General features: G+C 38.9%; 1 long non-coding RNA gene across 1 annotated transcript in view; it reads right to left on the bottom strand.

Moving 5' to 3' along the window:
- Positions 1-869: 869 nt before the first annotated feature.
- The window catches only part of LOC108445048, a 121,426-nt gene continuing 105,292 nt past the window's right edge, over positions 870-17,003 (bottom strand). Inside the window, exons 10-12 of the long non-coding RNA XR_001859787.1 lie at positions 8,929-11,353; positions 4,729-4,809; positions 870-4,237 (exon numbers count right to left, since the gene is read on the bottom strand). This is a non-coding gene — a long non-coding RNA (uncharacterized LOC108445048). The remainder of the gene's footprint in view (positions 4,238-4,728; positions 4,810-8,928; positions 11,354-17,003) is intronic.

Below are 17,003 nucleotides of genomic sequence, written 5' to 3'. Positions count from 1 at the left end.
GTTTTGTATTTGAGTGGGGTGAAAGGTGAAAGGCTTTGTAGCTAAGGGATTTAGGTTTCCTGTCTTTAATTGCTGCTAATGAATACTCAGCTGTTGAAATGGAGAGAAAAGTAATAGAAATTGAAGTGACTAGTGACTGAGAGAGCCCAAAGAGCAGCAAGCTGCAGGACTTATCTGGGCATTCATGTGTTTTGTGTTTTACATCTTGACTATGTGAATAAACATCAGGCCTGTGATGTCCATGAGGGGTTACATGGGGAAATAACTTTTTTCATGAAATGACACCTGAAATAACTACAGAATCATAGAATCGGTTAGATTGGAAAAGACCTCTGAAATCATCAAGTCCAACCCATGGCTCAGCATGTCAACTAGACCATGGCAAAAAGTGCCACCTCCAGTTTTTTCTTAAACACCTCCAGGAACAGTGACTCCACCACCTCCCTGGGCAGCCCATTCCATGTTTAATCACCCTTACTGCAAATAAATTCCTCCTAATGTTCTTCACCATGGCCAAGTCCCACCCAGACATCCCTGTTTACTGTGCTTCCAGCACTGGGGTTTTTTATGATATGGAAAACCAAAGTGCAATACAGAATGTCCAAAAGCATTGGGGGTTTTTTATACATTTCTTTATTAAATGGGTAAATACCCACTTGTGTCCAAATTTCCAACTACATCTCAACAGCAAGCAGAAGAGATACTGTGGATTCAGAAGTGCAACCATATGATAAAAACTATTAGGAAGATAATGGTAACTGACTTTTATAACAACCATAGTTTAAACAAGGACTGTGTTACCATTACAGAGAGAAAACAGGCGACTTTGGTGACATCTTTGTGCATACAAATGAGGAAAAAAAATAGCCTAAGGCCCATTTTGTTTATTTATTATTGCCGTCTAAGCCATTATGAGATGCTGTGAGTTTCCACATAGCAGAGTCACACAGTGCAAATGTCATGAATTCCTTTTCCTTCCTAATTCAAAATTAAAAACATTAAAGTGCATTAAATTCAAGACATTATAATTTAAATGGAGATTTTATAAAGTCACTTTGGTAGTCAAGGCTATATTGGTATTTCTGTCCTATTTTTTAAGTGCTTATAAAACAGCCATAAATACTGCTCATTTTGGAACCTGCTATCCAAGTTTTCAAGCCACAATTGATCACTCATTATATCTTTTCCTGAAAATGGGGATCAGATCAATCTTTCATTTGGGTGAGGTGAGTTTTTGGATGTCAGTTATCAGAAGCACTGTGCCAGGATAGAAAAAATACATTTTAATGAAGTTCTAATGTAAAACAGAACTCTATTAAAATAATGCTCTTTGTAGTCTGCAAGAAAACAAAACCAGAACCCAAAACAATTGCTATAGTTTCTCAAGATATAATATACATTTGTAGGTTTTGGAAATAAGTTAAGAGCCAAGCCAGTAAAACAGTGAGAACATCTTTAGCTTGAATAACTGCTACTAAACTTCCCAGCTGCTACAGCTCCTACAGCTACTGAGGAGCTCTGTATCCACCAAAGCTGGAAGCAGGCAGGCTATGCATGCTCAGAGCATCTTTGTTCTGCATTTTGTTGTCCTGAATTCAAGAAAGCAGGCACCAATGCCACTTTCCAGTCGCTGATCACTCCCTAACCAGGCTTCTCCACATTTTGAACCACTCTACTGGATGGAGAAAAAGAGTGGCATGAAGACTTGTATTTACAAGTTTTTTCACGTTTGTTTTTTTTCCTCAAGTTTTTTTTTCTAATTTTTCACCAAGCAGACTTTTACAGCAGATCCAGGAGTAAAGCTGTGTTGAATAACTTCAAAACCATCTAACAGAGGTCAGGAGAGGAGGATAGGATTATGGCCAGCTGCAGCACCCTCATGTTTGTCTCCTTTATTGTGCTGCTCACAGACCTGCTCAATCATATGGGAAAAAACTATCTTATTGGTACATGAAAAGCAAACGTCTCTGGACAGAGATATCTGCAGCTGGGAAGAGGACATTTATATCACCAAACTCAACTTAGAAACACATTTTTCAGGAAGACACAATAATATTTAGAAAATCCTGTTCAGTTCTTACAGAGGACCTCAGGTCAAAAATCACAGGGCAAGTAAGGGACAGAAATTTAAAAAAAAATCTCACTAAAACATGTGTGCTTGTTAATATTCTTTCTATAATTGTTATATATTGCTGTTGGCATTAAGAGGCCTCTGAATGAGTTTGGTCTCCACTGTATTCAGTGCTGCCTGAATGTAATGAAAATAAGGGCCACGGCCAAAGAGCTTGCATTTCAAATCCAGTGATCAAAGTATACACTAGCAACAATATGCAAACTTTCAAGGTTTATTAACACCAAAACCAAAAAATTAAAAAATCTTTTAGAACTGAGCATGATGATCTTTTGACTCTGAATCTGGATTAGTTTTCAGTTTGGAAGACAAAATGTATTTTAATAAAGTCAAGAACACTTTCTACTCTCTAAGGAGGTATGCATTGAAGTGATTAAAAAAAGGCTCTGTGGGATAGTGAGCTTTCAACTGAATAGGTGAAGAATCTTATTCTGAGATCTTTTGAAATGGAACAGCAGCTTGGATAAATTGATATCTCTCACAAAAATATAACAGTGCAGTTAATTAACAGATTCTGATACACAAAAAAAAAAAAAAAAAAAAAACATGACAAATGATACAGTTTCAGGACCGCTTTCAGGGGTTTTTTATAATCATTTTTTGTAAATATAATGTTTATCTTATAAATATGTCAATATGGCCCTAAGAAATGTTGAACTGTAGGGCCAGTCAAATTATCATTGAAGATATACTCTCATCTATTGCCCTTTTCCCTTGTTTGTGGTTTATTCTTGATAATAGTTTTAGTAGATAGTAGTTAACTATGTACATCTCATAAACTATTTACTTTGTCTTAAGATTACTTAGTGTATTCAATTGTTTACAAATATTGTTTCTATATCTTGCCCAGATGCGTATTTGTTTGCTTGTTTTAAACTGAGCTCTAAACAGTTTTACTATCACCTTGCAGCTATGAAATGTGTTTGCAAGGTTAGAGAAGTGGCTATATTTAGAAAAGTAAATCAGCCTTCAGTTGATTTTTCTTTTCAGAAGAAAAAAACTAAATTCACATGTCACGAAAAGGTGGAAGAGCTGCTCGTAACAGAGAATCCTCTTTCTACAGGGAGATTGTTCAAATTCCTTCAGTCTAAGAATTTGTGCATGTACAATTTGTTTAAATATTCTCTGCCCCACTCCTCCTTCAATGAGGATAAGGCTTCCTTGCTCTTCTTGTTCATCCATGAAGCCCTTCTACTACTTTTGCTTTCTTCCCTGCTTGTCAGGCTGGACCATTCTTGAGCTTGGAGGAGGTGATATTGAAAATCAACCAGCCCTTAGGGACTGCTCATGTATTCAGTACCATGTCCCATGGGACCCTTCCAAATAGGTCTTTGAACAAGACAAAATCTGTTATGAAGTTCAGAATTGTGATACTGATCTTGGCACTTCTCCCACCTCTCACAACCCTGAATTCCACAGCTCATGGTCACTGAAGACAAGGTTGCCCACAACTTTCATGTTTGTAAGTATCAGGTCTGTCAGGGTGTCTCCCTTTGTTGGCTCTTCTACCAGTCACATCAGGAAGTCACCATCCCTGCGCTCCAGAGACCTCCCAGATTACTTGTGTCCTGCTGTGTTGTGTCCAGCAGATATCAGGGTGGTTGGAGTCTTCCATGAGTACCAGGGCATGCAAACACAAGACTTCTTCCAGCTGTCTGCAGAAGGCTTCTTCTGTTCTTCCCAGTCAGGCTGGCACTAGCAGGCACCCCACTCAAAAACACCCACATTATTATTCCTGCTAATCCTAACTTGCAAGTTCTGAGCTGTCTCATCATCCATGCCAGGGCAGAGCTCTGTGCATCCCTGCTGTTCTCAGACAGAATTCCCTCCATCCCCCGGGATGGTCCTTCCTGAAGAGCCCCTATCCATCCATGGCAGCGCTCCGGCCGATGCTCTGGTTCAGCCCAGATCTGTGCTTGCATGAACACAAATATGCTGTTAAACAACTGAGCCACTCCAAGGCCTAAGGCACCATAAATTTTTGTCTAAGCTTTATGTCCCTTCATGAATTAGGGCAATTCAGGCAGCAGGCAACATTCTTGTTAACAGTTCATTTTCTCTCAATCTCCTGTCAGGAAACAGCTTACAGGTCTTCCTGATGATCCTCTAGAAGAAATCATAGTTACACAGAGAATTTTACAAACAATAAATTCCTGGGGAACAAAAGAAAAAAAGACTGAAACACTGTTGCAGGACACCGAGTCAACAAATTGGAAATTTTATTGCTGTACATGCACCCTCATTCATTGTCTTTCCTGGTCCTGGTATAACAGTGGTAGAGTGAAATAAGTGCTGTTTACACACATTTTCAATCATGGCTTAGGTCAGTTCTCCATTTCTGGAGCGTAAGTGCTCTTTGGAAGCTGTTTAATTCACTGCTACCTGAGTCATGGCCATTTGCCTATGTGATACACAGCATGGTCAAGAATGCTTCCTGGATACTTCCTACATCAACATGTGGAACACAGACTCTGGTGACCTCATACTTCAAATTCTGTACTCAAAAATCTAGAGATATTTATGACTGAATGGCCTTTGGGGGGTGGGGGGGGGGATTAAATACACATTGTTGCACTATTAAGCAGTTAAATACTTACTGTCCCAAGAAAGTATGGGAGTAAACATTCAGCCTATGCAGTCTCCTCCATCATATGTCAAAGCAAGCCATAAAAATTGACCTGCAAAACACCTATAAGTTAGTTTAAAAAAACTGGCTAACTGCAAATAGCCAGCTAAGAAAAAAAGCACTGATCTGTGGTGAGTGTTCCCAGCTGCTTATCCTTTACCACAAGGCACAAGTGAAGCTCTTTCCACTTGGATGAGAGTAACCTCTTGCCTCGTGAAGGGATGTGCTGCACAAACCCCACTCACTCACCCACAACATCAGCAAAGGAACATCTCACTGCTAGGAGTGATGACAGCCACATCTAGCCCAGCAGTCACTGCACTTGCTCAGTGTGTTTACAACCTTAAGCACACGTATTTTACCCAGGATTATTATTGTCTTGATTACTGTACAGAAAATACACTTTCCTGGACCTTTTTCTGTTGAAATATATCACATTCACCCGTGATCATAAACATGGAAGTCAGCAAGGAGTGTTGCAATTATCACAGTGAAAGAGAACATAATTTCATTGATCCCAGCACCCATTCCATCTGCTACCACCAGGATATGGTGCTTCAGAGAGCAAAAAGACACTGTTCTTCCTCTGCCCCCCACTGCCTATTAACTTGCAACCTAAACCCCAAGTTTGGCAATCCTTCTCGTCACAACAAAGGTTACTGCAAAAATCTCAAACTTTCCTAATTTAGCCTAAGAGCAGTGATACATATTATAAACTCCAGAAAATACTCCAACATTGTATTCCAACACTGCTCTGGACTCTGAAGCTCTGCACCTTGCAGACTGGCTTGCAAAGGAAACAGAAAAGCAGGATTAATAAGTGAGCAACAGGTAATTTGTACACAATGGTGGAATAAAGCCTATCTGGTAACATAAATTGCTTACAGAATGATCCTCTGAAGACAAGTAAAAACACACAAAATAAATGTTTAATATTTGCTTATTAATGTCTACAGCTTTTTCCTGACTGACTACAAAGAGATGCCATTTAAAGTGGATATATCCAATGAGCTCAACTCTGCAACTCTGCTGGTTTCTTGTACAGTGCAGAGTGATCCTAAACTGCAATTTTTTCTTTTTTGATCTTCAAGTTTTAAGCAAGAAAAGCATTTTCAAGCATTTTTTGGTCTTTTAATTCAGTTGCACTTTCTGCTCCCTATGGTTTAAATTATTCATAGCAAATTGTGCAGATTCAGATGTCAGCAAGTCATTGGCTAAATAATAAATTCAGTAGGACTCTGCAGCCTCTCTCATAACATATCAGAAACATCCTATACCCAGGCAGGAGTGATCATTCATTTTCAAGTAACATCTGAAGCTGGACTCATTCTTTAATGACTTCAAAGCTACTTAATGTGCTAAATGAACAGGTATTAGATGGTCATGTTTAAAAAAATTGGTTAGATCTGACTGTTATTCCCAGCTGAAATCAGTTGACATAAGAATACATGGGCCTCTACCCCAACAGAGCACTGTGACAGAAGGACCCCTTATAAGGGGTGAGGAAGAGCCTTCAGGTATTGTCTTCGTTGGAAGCACAAGCTCACCATGTGCCATCACAACCTCTGCACACCCTCTGAGGACCAAGCTCCTTAGGACACCTCCATCACCAGTGGTTGTCTGCAGGCTGGCTACATGGCACCTCTGGAGACAGCTGGTGGGCCGGCACGTGAATTCACAGCCCCTGGACACTGGTCTTGCTGAGAACTATAGGCATGTGCTCAAGTACTTTCCTAGCACATGAGAGTACACCAGGCTCACAGGAGAAAACATATAAAGCAAATCCTCCTATCCAGAGGGATTTATAATCTGAAAGACTGGATGGACATTTCAGAGTGTTTTATGTCCTGGGACACGTTAGAGGGAGATGGGAGAATGTGAAACAAATAAAGGGTGAAAAATAATTTTCCCATTAATCAGTTTAAGGGCATAAAATGACATCCATATATCATGGATGCCTAATTCTTGTCTCTAAATAAGGTATTTGTATGGGAACATGGCCAGTTAGGCAGCTGCCTGGTCACCCGTGGATGAGAGCAACTGATTTATGTGAGCACACTGTGCATTTACACACATGAATTACACATTTACTCAGACAGTACATGTCTGGGTTTGAAAGCCCAGATCCCAGCTTGCAAAGAACTAGGGGAGGCCTCTGAACAAATAATTGATAAACTAAAATCCTTTTGCTGTCAGATGGGCTGGGGATGCCCAGTGTAACTATGGGAGGTATCCTCACAGGCAGCTCAAAGAGAACCTGACCCCGGGTAGCTGAATACTGTTCCCAGAAGTGGCTGCCTAAGGCACACAAAGAGAAGCAGAACATCAGGCTTGCTTTATGTATCAGTCTTTTTCTGTACCCCATGAGTCCATGTTTTCCTCACAGCCTTGTCTAGTTTTGAATAAAATACAAAATTATCTCCAAAATTAGACCAATCGATGCACAGAAAACACTCTGAGAACACTGTTTGACCCTAACTCCTGACTGAATGCTCACAACATATTTAGCTCAACCATTTGCAAGTTTGAACAAATGCTCTACTTTCCACTAGTTTTGCAAAGTGCTCCTAAATTTAACTCTGAGTCAACACTGTACAACTGCACATTTAAGTTAACCTGCATAGTCAGCTTATAAATTTTTAAGAAGATTATCCTTCTCTAACAGTGAATGTAAATGCAAGTTGTTTGAACAAAGGCACTAATTTATCAGTTATAACAATGAATGCACCTCTTTGTCTACTTCTGACTGTGAAATACGCATTTGTCATTGAGATAAATGGAGATTGATGACAAAAAATATGTGTAAAATGCAGACTAAAAATCAGAAGTCCAGGACAGTCTGGTATGAACGGCCATTGCTCCAGCAACATCAGAGGTATTACGGCCATTTTTTGTAGCTAAGATCTGGCTGTTAGCTTCTAACATCTCAAGATACTTTTGTGATGTGCAATCCTTATGAACTTTCCACATAGTGCTGACTTTCTTTTGGTTTGGAATAATGAGAACACATTGTTTATGCTTTCACTCTGTCTACAAATATGTCTCCTGTGCAGTCAACAAGTTTTTCTTGTGCTTATTGGTATTGAAGTTATTTATGAGTCTTCACAAGTATAGGCTTGTGTTAGAAAAAAGAGAAGCATCATTGTTGCTTCTAGTCTTGACCTACAATGCAGAAAAAAGAAAAGAGCTTTATTTAAGAAATATTTGGGGGAAAAAAGGCAGAATGAAATAAATTAAATAATGGATATTCCATGAAGGACCTCCATAGAAGTAAAGGGAAAAGACACGGGAAAGAAAGAGACAAAGAAAGAGTTTAGAATAGTGATGCCACATTTTCATAAAATAATAGTTTACTCAAAGTCAGCTTGCATGTGTTCTGCACAAGGTCACATTCAGAATCACAGAAAAATGAGCAAATACCGCATTTGTGAGAGCCTTCCCTCATAGTGTCACTGTGTTCTGAGCACCTTTGTGCGATCTCTGATGTAATCTAAGGCCCCATTGAACCAAATGCTGTGTTGACAATGACCTCTCATGAGGGGTTTTGCAGTGAAAGAATCAGAATGGACACACTTCTACTCTCAACACTACCCATGACCCATGCATGCAAAATCCACTACAACCAGTTTTCTCAACTCCTAAACTTCCTGCCTTTCTTCCAGCATTGGTGATTGCAACAACTGCAAAAAGTAGACCCTGCCCTTGCTTTCAATCCTGTGTCAAATAATAATTCCTGTCAAATAAATAGAGCATTTCTTCAAACACAATTTTTCTCATCAGCTGTCTCAGCTGCACTTATTCTTACTTAATGTGCAGGATCTTTCAGTGAACTCCAGTAATCTATTTTAAATTTATACTCACTGACAAAATTTAATTAAATCCTTTTCTATTATTAATTTTATTATTATTATTTAATTAATTATATGCACTGTTCCCAGAAGTGGCTGCAAAAGGCATGCAAAGAGAAGCAGATGAGATGAAGAAGAGAAGAAGATGAGACACCCATGGACTTCAGCAACACTGATCAAGTTCTTTGACATATACAAAAAAGCAGAGAGAGAGAAAGTGTAGATGCATGCAATTATTCTCCTTTTCATATCCAAATTTATGACTAAGGGAATAAAAAGGGCCCCAACCATCTTGAAGAGGTAGAAGGGACAAGAAGGCTCACCTGTTCTAGTTTTGAGATGATCCACTGAAGTCAGCTGGATATCCCACTGAGATACTTCCATAGGAATAAACCCAGATTACACTTCGTCAGGATGCACACACTAAGGAAAAAGAGCACATATCCTCTGCTAATTGAGCACAGGAAGAGAAGGTTTAGTTGTAGAAAAACCACAAAAATATTTCCACCTACCTTTTAACACAGGGAAACCCTAGGAATCCTGTCTCATTTTAGACCAGGTGAAGAAGTACTACACTGGGTATATCAGCAAGCAGCAAAGGTACCTTCCTCAGCACTGATGGTCAGAAATGCATTTTTAAATCTCCCAAACCTTTCCCCATTATATGCTGTGATTTCCACAAGAGACCTGTCTCAGAGCACACGAACCAGACCTCTTTCAGATGAAGACAAACCCAAAGATGTGTTTCAGCCACTAACGAGTGTTCAGCCTACAAGACCAGGCTGTAACTAGCACAAAGTCCCCAAAACCGCATGTAGCACAGAGGTCAGTGCAGGTTATTTCACTCAGCAGATCCACTCCTAATGGAGCACAGTACTTGCTAATGTAGAAAGAGTCATGTTCAACCACTGCACAAAGGGACAATGACAAGTGGGGACAAGGCTGATTATAGTCAGCCAAAATCAACTGTCAAGCCCGAACAAGCTTGTGATGAAGTACAGCTAATGTAATTATCACCTTAGGGTCCACAGAGAAGGGCACTGATAGAGTAGAAGACAAATGGGCCGGTAAGCAAGAGTCAGAGTAAAAAGCAAGGATTCCCAAACTGAAGGCTGTGATCAAGTCAGCTGTGTGGTGACAGTGAGAAAAACTGCAGTTAGTCAAAATGTAAGGTAGCGCAGCCCACAGAATGTAAGAGAGCAGTTACTTGAGCAAGGAACACAGTCCATTGTTTATGCTAAATAACATAAACTGGTAGTTCCTTAATTCCTTTGAAAGAAATAACTATGAGGAGACCCATCTTTCTTTAAATTCTCTATTCCGTTTTGTCCCTGATCTCATATTACATTTTCATCATGAAGGCTACAAGTTTTTTTCTGCAATTCCCAAGACAGGGATGTTGGTTTTTGCTTTGACATTACTAGTAAACCACACATGAATTTATAACAGCTCCCACATCTAAAGCAGACCACAGAAGAAATTACCCTCACACAAACATCTTTTTTTCCTTGATATCTGATACCATAAACCTGTTACTTCCCTCATGGATCAGAGGTCTTTGGGGAAAAACAAAATGGACAAGAATTTCTAAGGAAAAAGAAAAGTACAGTTTCTACTGGAGAACTTTTTAGAGTTCTTATTGCATTATAAAGAAGAAAACTAACCATAAAGCATTGTATTTGTAGGTCACCTTTAAAGAGTAAATAACAATTATATATACTTCATCATCCTGAGTTCTGCATATCATGTTGATGTTCCTCAGTTCATCTGTCTTTCATACTGAGAGGACTCGTCCATCATCTAGTCATACACAAGCCTGTCATATGGGGGTGATAGAAGTTATCTTCAAGGTAACTCACTGACACTTCTTAATTAAATATCTTGAAATATTGCATATTATTTTCCTGTACCACCACTGGAGACAATGGTAATTACATGGTGATTCCCAGAAACATTTTATGAATCCTCAATTATTGTGCAACTAGCTGGATTTGACATTAATGCTGCTAGTCTACAATGAATTATTTCTGGTAAAATATTTGAAATATTCAGCCACCTTTTCTGAGTTATCCAAGACTGTCCGTTCTCTGAAGTTACTCAGTTTGTTTATGCAAAATATCCAATGACTAGATATTTGAAAAATTCCTGATGATTTTGACTGGGTGATTTCCAAGGTAACAACAAGTTGCAACACATCCTTAAAACAGCCATCCTAAATTAATAAATATTTGCTCTTATAAACATTCATAAAACGTGTGAACTCAAGGACACAAATTCCTCACATTTTCATTATCTTTCTTACCAAAAGGCATACAGATGTAGCAAGTGTTGCTTTATTAGGTGAATGTAGGGCCTGTTCTGCAGCATCCAGAGCCTGCCAAAGAATTCATACATTTCTAGATTTCCAAGTATAAGAGTGGTTCACATTTCTGCCTGTCCAACTCCTTCATGAAATTTTGGTGCCAACCAGAAACTTCTTCCAGGGAACTGACAGCCAAAAAGCATTTTTAAAAATACAAATACTCTTGTCCCCCTGCAAATCTGATCATTTGATGAGCATTGCTTTATATGCTCATTCCAGTTACCACATCCTGTTTATTGTCGGTGCTATTTCTGACCATGCAATTTATTGATATTTATTATGTTTGTTACAAATGGATCTTTCAATTTCTCTGGAGTTTTCTTCCTCTTGTTTCTTCCACTGAAAAGTGCAGTTCATCCCAGGGTGTGTCACAGGCAAGGTGCTTTCTGGAAAGACAAGCAATGGATGAGGCAGTTCAGAAAGAAATTAGCAGACAAGGACAATATAAAACTTACTTTGATACTTGGAAAGAGTTCTGTCCTCCTAAAAATTCAAAATCTCATTTTATCCCCTCATTTTCACTAATTATAATTGCAGGACATAAATCCACACTAGTGTCCCCAAGGGTCTCCTCCAGATATTTTGCTTCCATGTGCTGTGAGGCTATTTTCTCCTTTCAGTTTCCATCTCTCTTATTCTCTCTAACTCCTGTTATTTGCTTTACCACTTCTCTGCTAAGCTCCAGGTCCCAGCAGACTCTCCCCCTCCAGTACTTTATTTGCTTTAATATGCTTCTTGCCTGAAAAAAATGTTATCTGGTTTCCTCCACTTCCACTAATTTTCTTCTTCTCTTCATCCTAAACATCACTATTTCCTGAAGCACATTAAGCCAGCTGAATATTTAACTGCCAAAATACAGTCTCAGCTATGCACTTCATTTTTCTTCTCATCCCCTTTTTCAAATGTTTCAGTGTTTTCCTGCTCTCATGGCTGAATTACCAGTTTAAATATATCACCACTATTGTTGACCCTGGCAAATGAGGATATTGAAACACTTCTGCACTGCCCATGGGTTCTCTGCCCCTGTCACTCAGCCATCAATCATGAAGTCCAACCATTGTGCTCCACCAGATCGTGCACACAGCTTAGGGGGCTCTCTCTGACTGTCATCAATATTGCCCATCCTTGAAAGACCTCAGCCATGTTTTGAAAGGTATCTTCTAGATGTTTCCTCTGCTAAACCAGTCACACTCTGTGTTCCTAATCCCAGTACCTTTGCCACAGTGTCTGCTTTTACTTTACAGAGTGCACCATGACTTACTTCACAGAGTACAGGCAGGGAATGCTTATCACCTGCAGAAGTGTTATGATCATTTCCTTCTGACATTTTATGCTATTAAGTGGCATAAACTATGATGAAATGTCATCATTCAAATACAGCAACAAAACAAAGCTGACTCTAAACATGAGCTGACTACAGAGTGTGTGGAAAACGCCCCCACTTTATCAGCAAATAGTGGAAAAGTAGTTGATAATTTATGTCATAGCATTCAAAGTTTCTGAAGTTATACATTATTCATGGAAAAAGCCATCTACTTGTGTCTTTAAAAAAGACACACTAAAAAGTACAATGTTAAAAATAGATGGCATTTTATTGGAGATCATAATTATTTAAAAAGTTGGCAACAGGGCTTTTTAGTTCCTAAAATGACCTTTCAAGATTAAATGAGGAAAAGAGAAGCTTCTCTGAGGAAGAAGCTGTGAAAAACTCCAGTGCATAAAGAAGGCATTTACCTTTAATCTGAATTTTAGTATATTCTCCAATGAGAACAGAGACCAGTAAAATCACATTCAGAAGTACTACTAAATAGCAGTGTAGGTCTGCCGAATGACAGAATTTGTAACCTTGTTGTGACCAAAATTGTCATGATACATCTGTAATTGGGAAATGCAAACTTTTCCTGGGCAGTAAATGAGAAATGCACAAATATATTGAAGATCATAAACATGAGCAGAGAGCAATCCCTGAGTACCATTTACCTGTCTCAGTGTTGCCACATATATTATCAGTAAACAGATTTGCTTTCATTTCCCTTAACCAGTGTTCACTCTTCTGCTTACTTTCCCCCTAAGTAAAGACCATGTGAAAATATTGGTAGTGTTACAATTTAAATCAACAGTAAAAGCATAATTAGAAGTGCACAAACAGTTGGCCAAAATTACGCAGGAAAGGAGTTAGCAGTCCTGCACTACCTTTTGAGTGACCCTTCCCTGCACTTATTTCACTGTTTCAGAGGTGTGTTCTGTGTGGTCAGTCTCTGGTGAAGGTGCTGGGACTCCAAGTATGACCTTCTACATTTACTGGGCAAGATCCAAGGGTGGATGAATGAGAGAAACCACCAGTCATGGGATGACCAGGATGATATGCAAAGATATGATGACAACTGATTACTTAACCCTTTGCCTTTATCCTTTTCCTGCCTAAAGCAGAGTCAGCTCCTCAGAGGTGTTGCAGAAGAGGTAGAACTCAAAGAGCATTAGAATGCACAGCAAAAGGAAGTAGCTTTGTTCCCTTGTTAAGGCCAACTCCAGGAAAGTATCCTTGTTCAGAGAGGATGCTAAGTGCCTTGTTAAAGAGGTTGGTGGGACTGAAAAAAATGCTTGAAGTTAAGCATATTGTTAAATGCTTTCTAGACTTAGGCTATTTCTGACTAATGCCACGTTGTTGGAGGTTTCATTCCTTGGAGACAGTGCAAAAAGACACACAAGGCTCTTGGCTCTGCTAAGAAGGGATAACTCTTTGTCCCAGTGCACTTCTCCTCTGCATGAAGCGAGTTCCAGAGAAGAAACCAAGTATTTCACCTTTATTTAAATTTATTCTCCTGTTTATATTAAACAAATCTAAATCAGTGCATTGATTATATAACTACTTTCCTCTGGAGAAGTTGCCTCCTGTTTACAGCTGACTAAATGGGAGGTGGGAAATCTGTAACAGAGCAACTTCAAAAATGAATGAGAAGAACAGAGGTGCAGTGAGCAACTCACTGGCTCCAAAGAGAGCTGACTTATAGAAAGATAAATCTGGGACACAATCAGCATGTTCACAAAATTCAGTCTCCTGCTGGATAACTAAAAGGAATGATATTGTCTAGCGAATGTCTAATATCCCTGTTACCAGCAGTGATCAGGGTAGCAAACTCTGCAGGCAGTAGAGACAATATGCAGGCAGTAGGCACAGCATGTGTGGCTACAAACATATACTACAACAGTAGAATAATAACTTTAACCTCTGCCTTCAAAAAATATCACAAATTCTATTTTTTTTTTCTATTCCAATAGGTCGTTATTCACAGGAAACATTCTGCATGAAAAAGTATAAACATGGCTTTAATGCAACAATATTGCATTGTCAGCTCTTGGTAATAGGTTTAATTTTAACTCAGGAAAGCCACAAAAACAAATCAAGCTTTTTGTGTCCCTTTGCATTCTTATGGTTACAAATGAGATTTCCAGCAGCTTGAATTCCAGTGCATGGTGGCTGCACATTGAATCATTAATTACCTACCTTCTGGTAGAAAAAAAATCAGATTGAAACCCTAAGCTGTGGTTTGTATCTTTTTAAAGAAATCCCATCTGTTAGTTTCTATTCCAGAACATTTAGAAATGCTTGCCTGAGGGGAAAAAACCCTAAAAGTAAAAATGTCATTGCAGTAGTAGGACATGGGGTTACCTCCCACTATGTTTTAAATTCAGTGCTGCAGTTCTGGCCCTCAAACCCATCTTGTACAGTGACAGGTCTGAGCTGCAATACTGAACTTACACAGGTTTGGGGAGCCAAAACTTTATGTTTCTTCACATAGGTCAAAGCACAGCTAAAAAAATGCCTGTAGGGAGTGGTAAAGAAAAAAGGGCAGATGAAACCAAAAGGGCACTTAAGCTCTTTGTAAGAACATGAGGCTTTGAAAATATAAAGAAAACATTATCATTTAGAACAAAGAAGAAAGTTTCTCCTGCAATTTATGTTGGCGTCTGTGCCAGGGAGAGCGCTGAGCACTCAAGGGTCTCTGTGCTAAGCACTGTGTAAACTCACAAGTAGATAGTCCCATCTTTGGAAAGTTTTCAGTCTAGGCCCTTTCCTTCTCTGCCTTTTGCACATATCAAGTTATGCCTCCTCATTTAATGGCAAAGAAGTGCTGTCAAGCTAGATAAAGCAAAATGCCTGCTGTGCTTACCATCTCTTTCAGAACACATTTTATAATCCACAACAATAAAGTATAATTTATGCATTTTTATCAAACTCTGCATTATTTTAATAACATCTGCAAAGATCAGATTGCAATATGTTCTGGGAGATATTGTTTTGCCCTGAGTTCATAAAATGTTATATTTTTCAGTTAGATCTCCTGCCACAATTTTATGTGCAGTTATGAGTAATTTTTTATCTATTTTGCCAGATCTTGTTTTGAGTAGTAAGAGTTCTCAAAACCAGATGATTTGCAAAACTTTCTTTAGTGGTCTGTGACTATTGATTTAAAGCAGAACAGAATCAATGACCATAGCTCATTCATTGGATGTCTTTCTTGAAAGGACATATCAAAAAAAACAGTCTTTTCATAAGCTTTTAATTTGTTTAAGTAAACCCTGCTGTGATGGAGGACTGTGCTCAAGCGAAAGCTTTTCCAGCTTTTCTATAGATTGTGCTAAAAAGGATTTCCCACTGAAAGATAGACTATCCACTCTTCTCACAAGCAATTTTTTTCTCTCATGAAGGAAAAGCAGGCACCTGGAGCAACCACTTGGATCAGTTCAAAGGTGAATAGGTGCATCCTTTATCCCTGTCCAAACTAGTGTTGTATCGCAGCACTTTCAGGCACTGATGAGACTTCCAGGGACTATCCCCAGTTTCTCAGTGCTGCTGCTCCAGGGCTCTTCCTTCATGGATATGGGCAAAATTCTCGTGTTCCAAGCTCCTGAAGTAGACTGTGGAAAATGACTGAAGTCAATGGTTGCTAGCAAAGTGGCCAGGTCATTTCAATGAAAGAAAGAGGTGCTGGTAGTCTGTAGTTCTGCTCAGACGAAACCCCCTGAGACGGAAATAATGTTCGCTTTTGGATCAATAATTCAGGCAAGAGGGTTTTCAGCAAAACCTGTGTAGAAGCCAGAATTGCTTTTGCAGTGAAAACCTGCTCAGGGCCAGTAGTCCACCTCTCATTTCCTATGCAAAATCCATTGTCCTCCAACTGATTTTCCAGGGAATGATCAGAACTGAACAGAGTCATCCTTTATTTGGGGCTATTTAGCCTGTGCTGCTCAGTGAACCTATAAGGATTTTCCTTCCAGTAAGTCAGTCAGGACTCCACCAGAACACTAACATAAGAGGCCTGTGGCATGATATAGGAACAATAATGTATTTAACAGTTCATTCCTGTCTCACTCTCCCCACTCCCCATCACTAATCTGACACTGTAGCAACCATGAACCTTACTTGAGAGACCAGGTGTTGTCCCCGCACTAGTGTGCATACACTGAATTTGCACTTTTAATTAAGGAAGGATTAGCTGCTAGTTTGCACTAACCACTGAGACAACTTCAGAAAAAAAAGTGGCTTATTAAACAGGTATTTAAGACAGCTACTTTGCTTTATGACTCATACATAAACAAGTATAGGACTTTTTATTGTACTAGAAAGTGTAAGAATTGCACAACTAAAGTTATCTTCAAGGAAACTATATTAGGAGGTTTTGAACTACAGGAAATACAAAAACAAAAACTTTCCTTGCCCTTTAAGATATGTTCTACACACTTCTTTCATTCTTTTGAATAATAAAAATCCACACATAAATATGTTTATAAGGAGGTAATTCCATCCTCGCATTCTGAGCCCTATAAACCAAGGCAACTTCTCTTTCTTTGTTACAAATATCTTAAGATCAAGTTATACAACTAGACATAGTTGAACATATATTTGTGGTTAAATCCATTTAAAATGATTTGGGGATAGGAAAATATATTTGGAATGTACTGCCGGTATCCAAAAATGTAAAGTTATAATATCCCAATGGTATAAACAAAGTGAGAGTAGGAATTTATATTAGG

This window comes from Corvus brachyrhynchos, unplaced genomic scaffold, assembly GCF_000691975.1.
Source record: "Corvus brachyrhynchos isolate BGI_N302 unplaced genomic scaffold, ASM69197v1 scaffold80, whole genome shotgun sequence".
Taxonomy (NCBI): Eukaryota; Metazoa; Chordata; class Aves; order Passeriformes; family Corvidae; genus Corvus; species Corvus brachyrhynchos.
The sequence above is the reverse complement of the archived record's forward strand: the minus strand, read 5'-3'. Positions and strand labels throughout refer to the sequence as shown.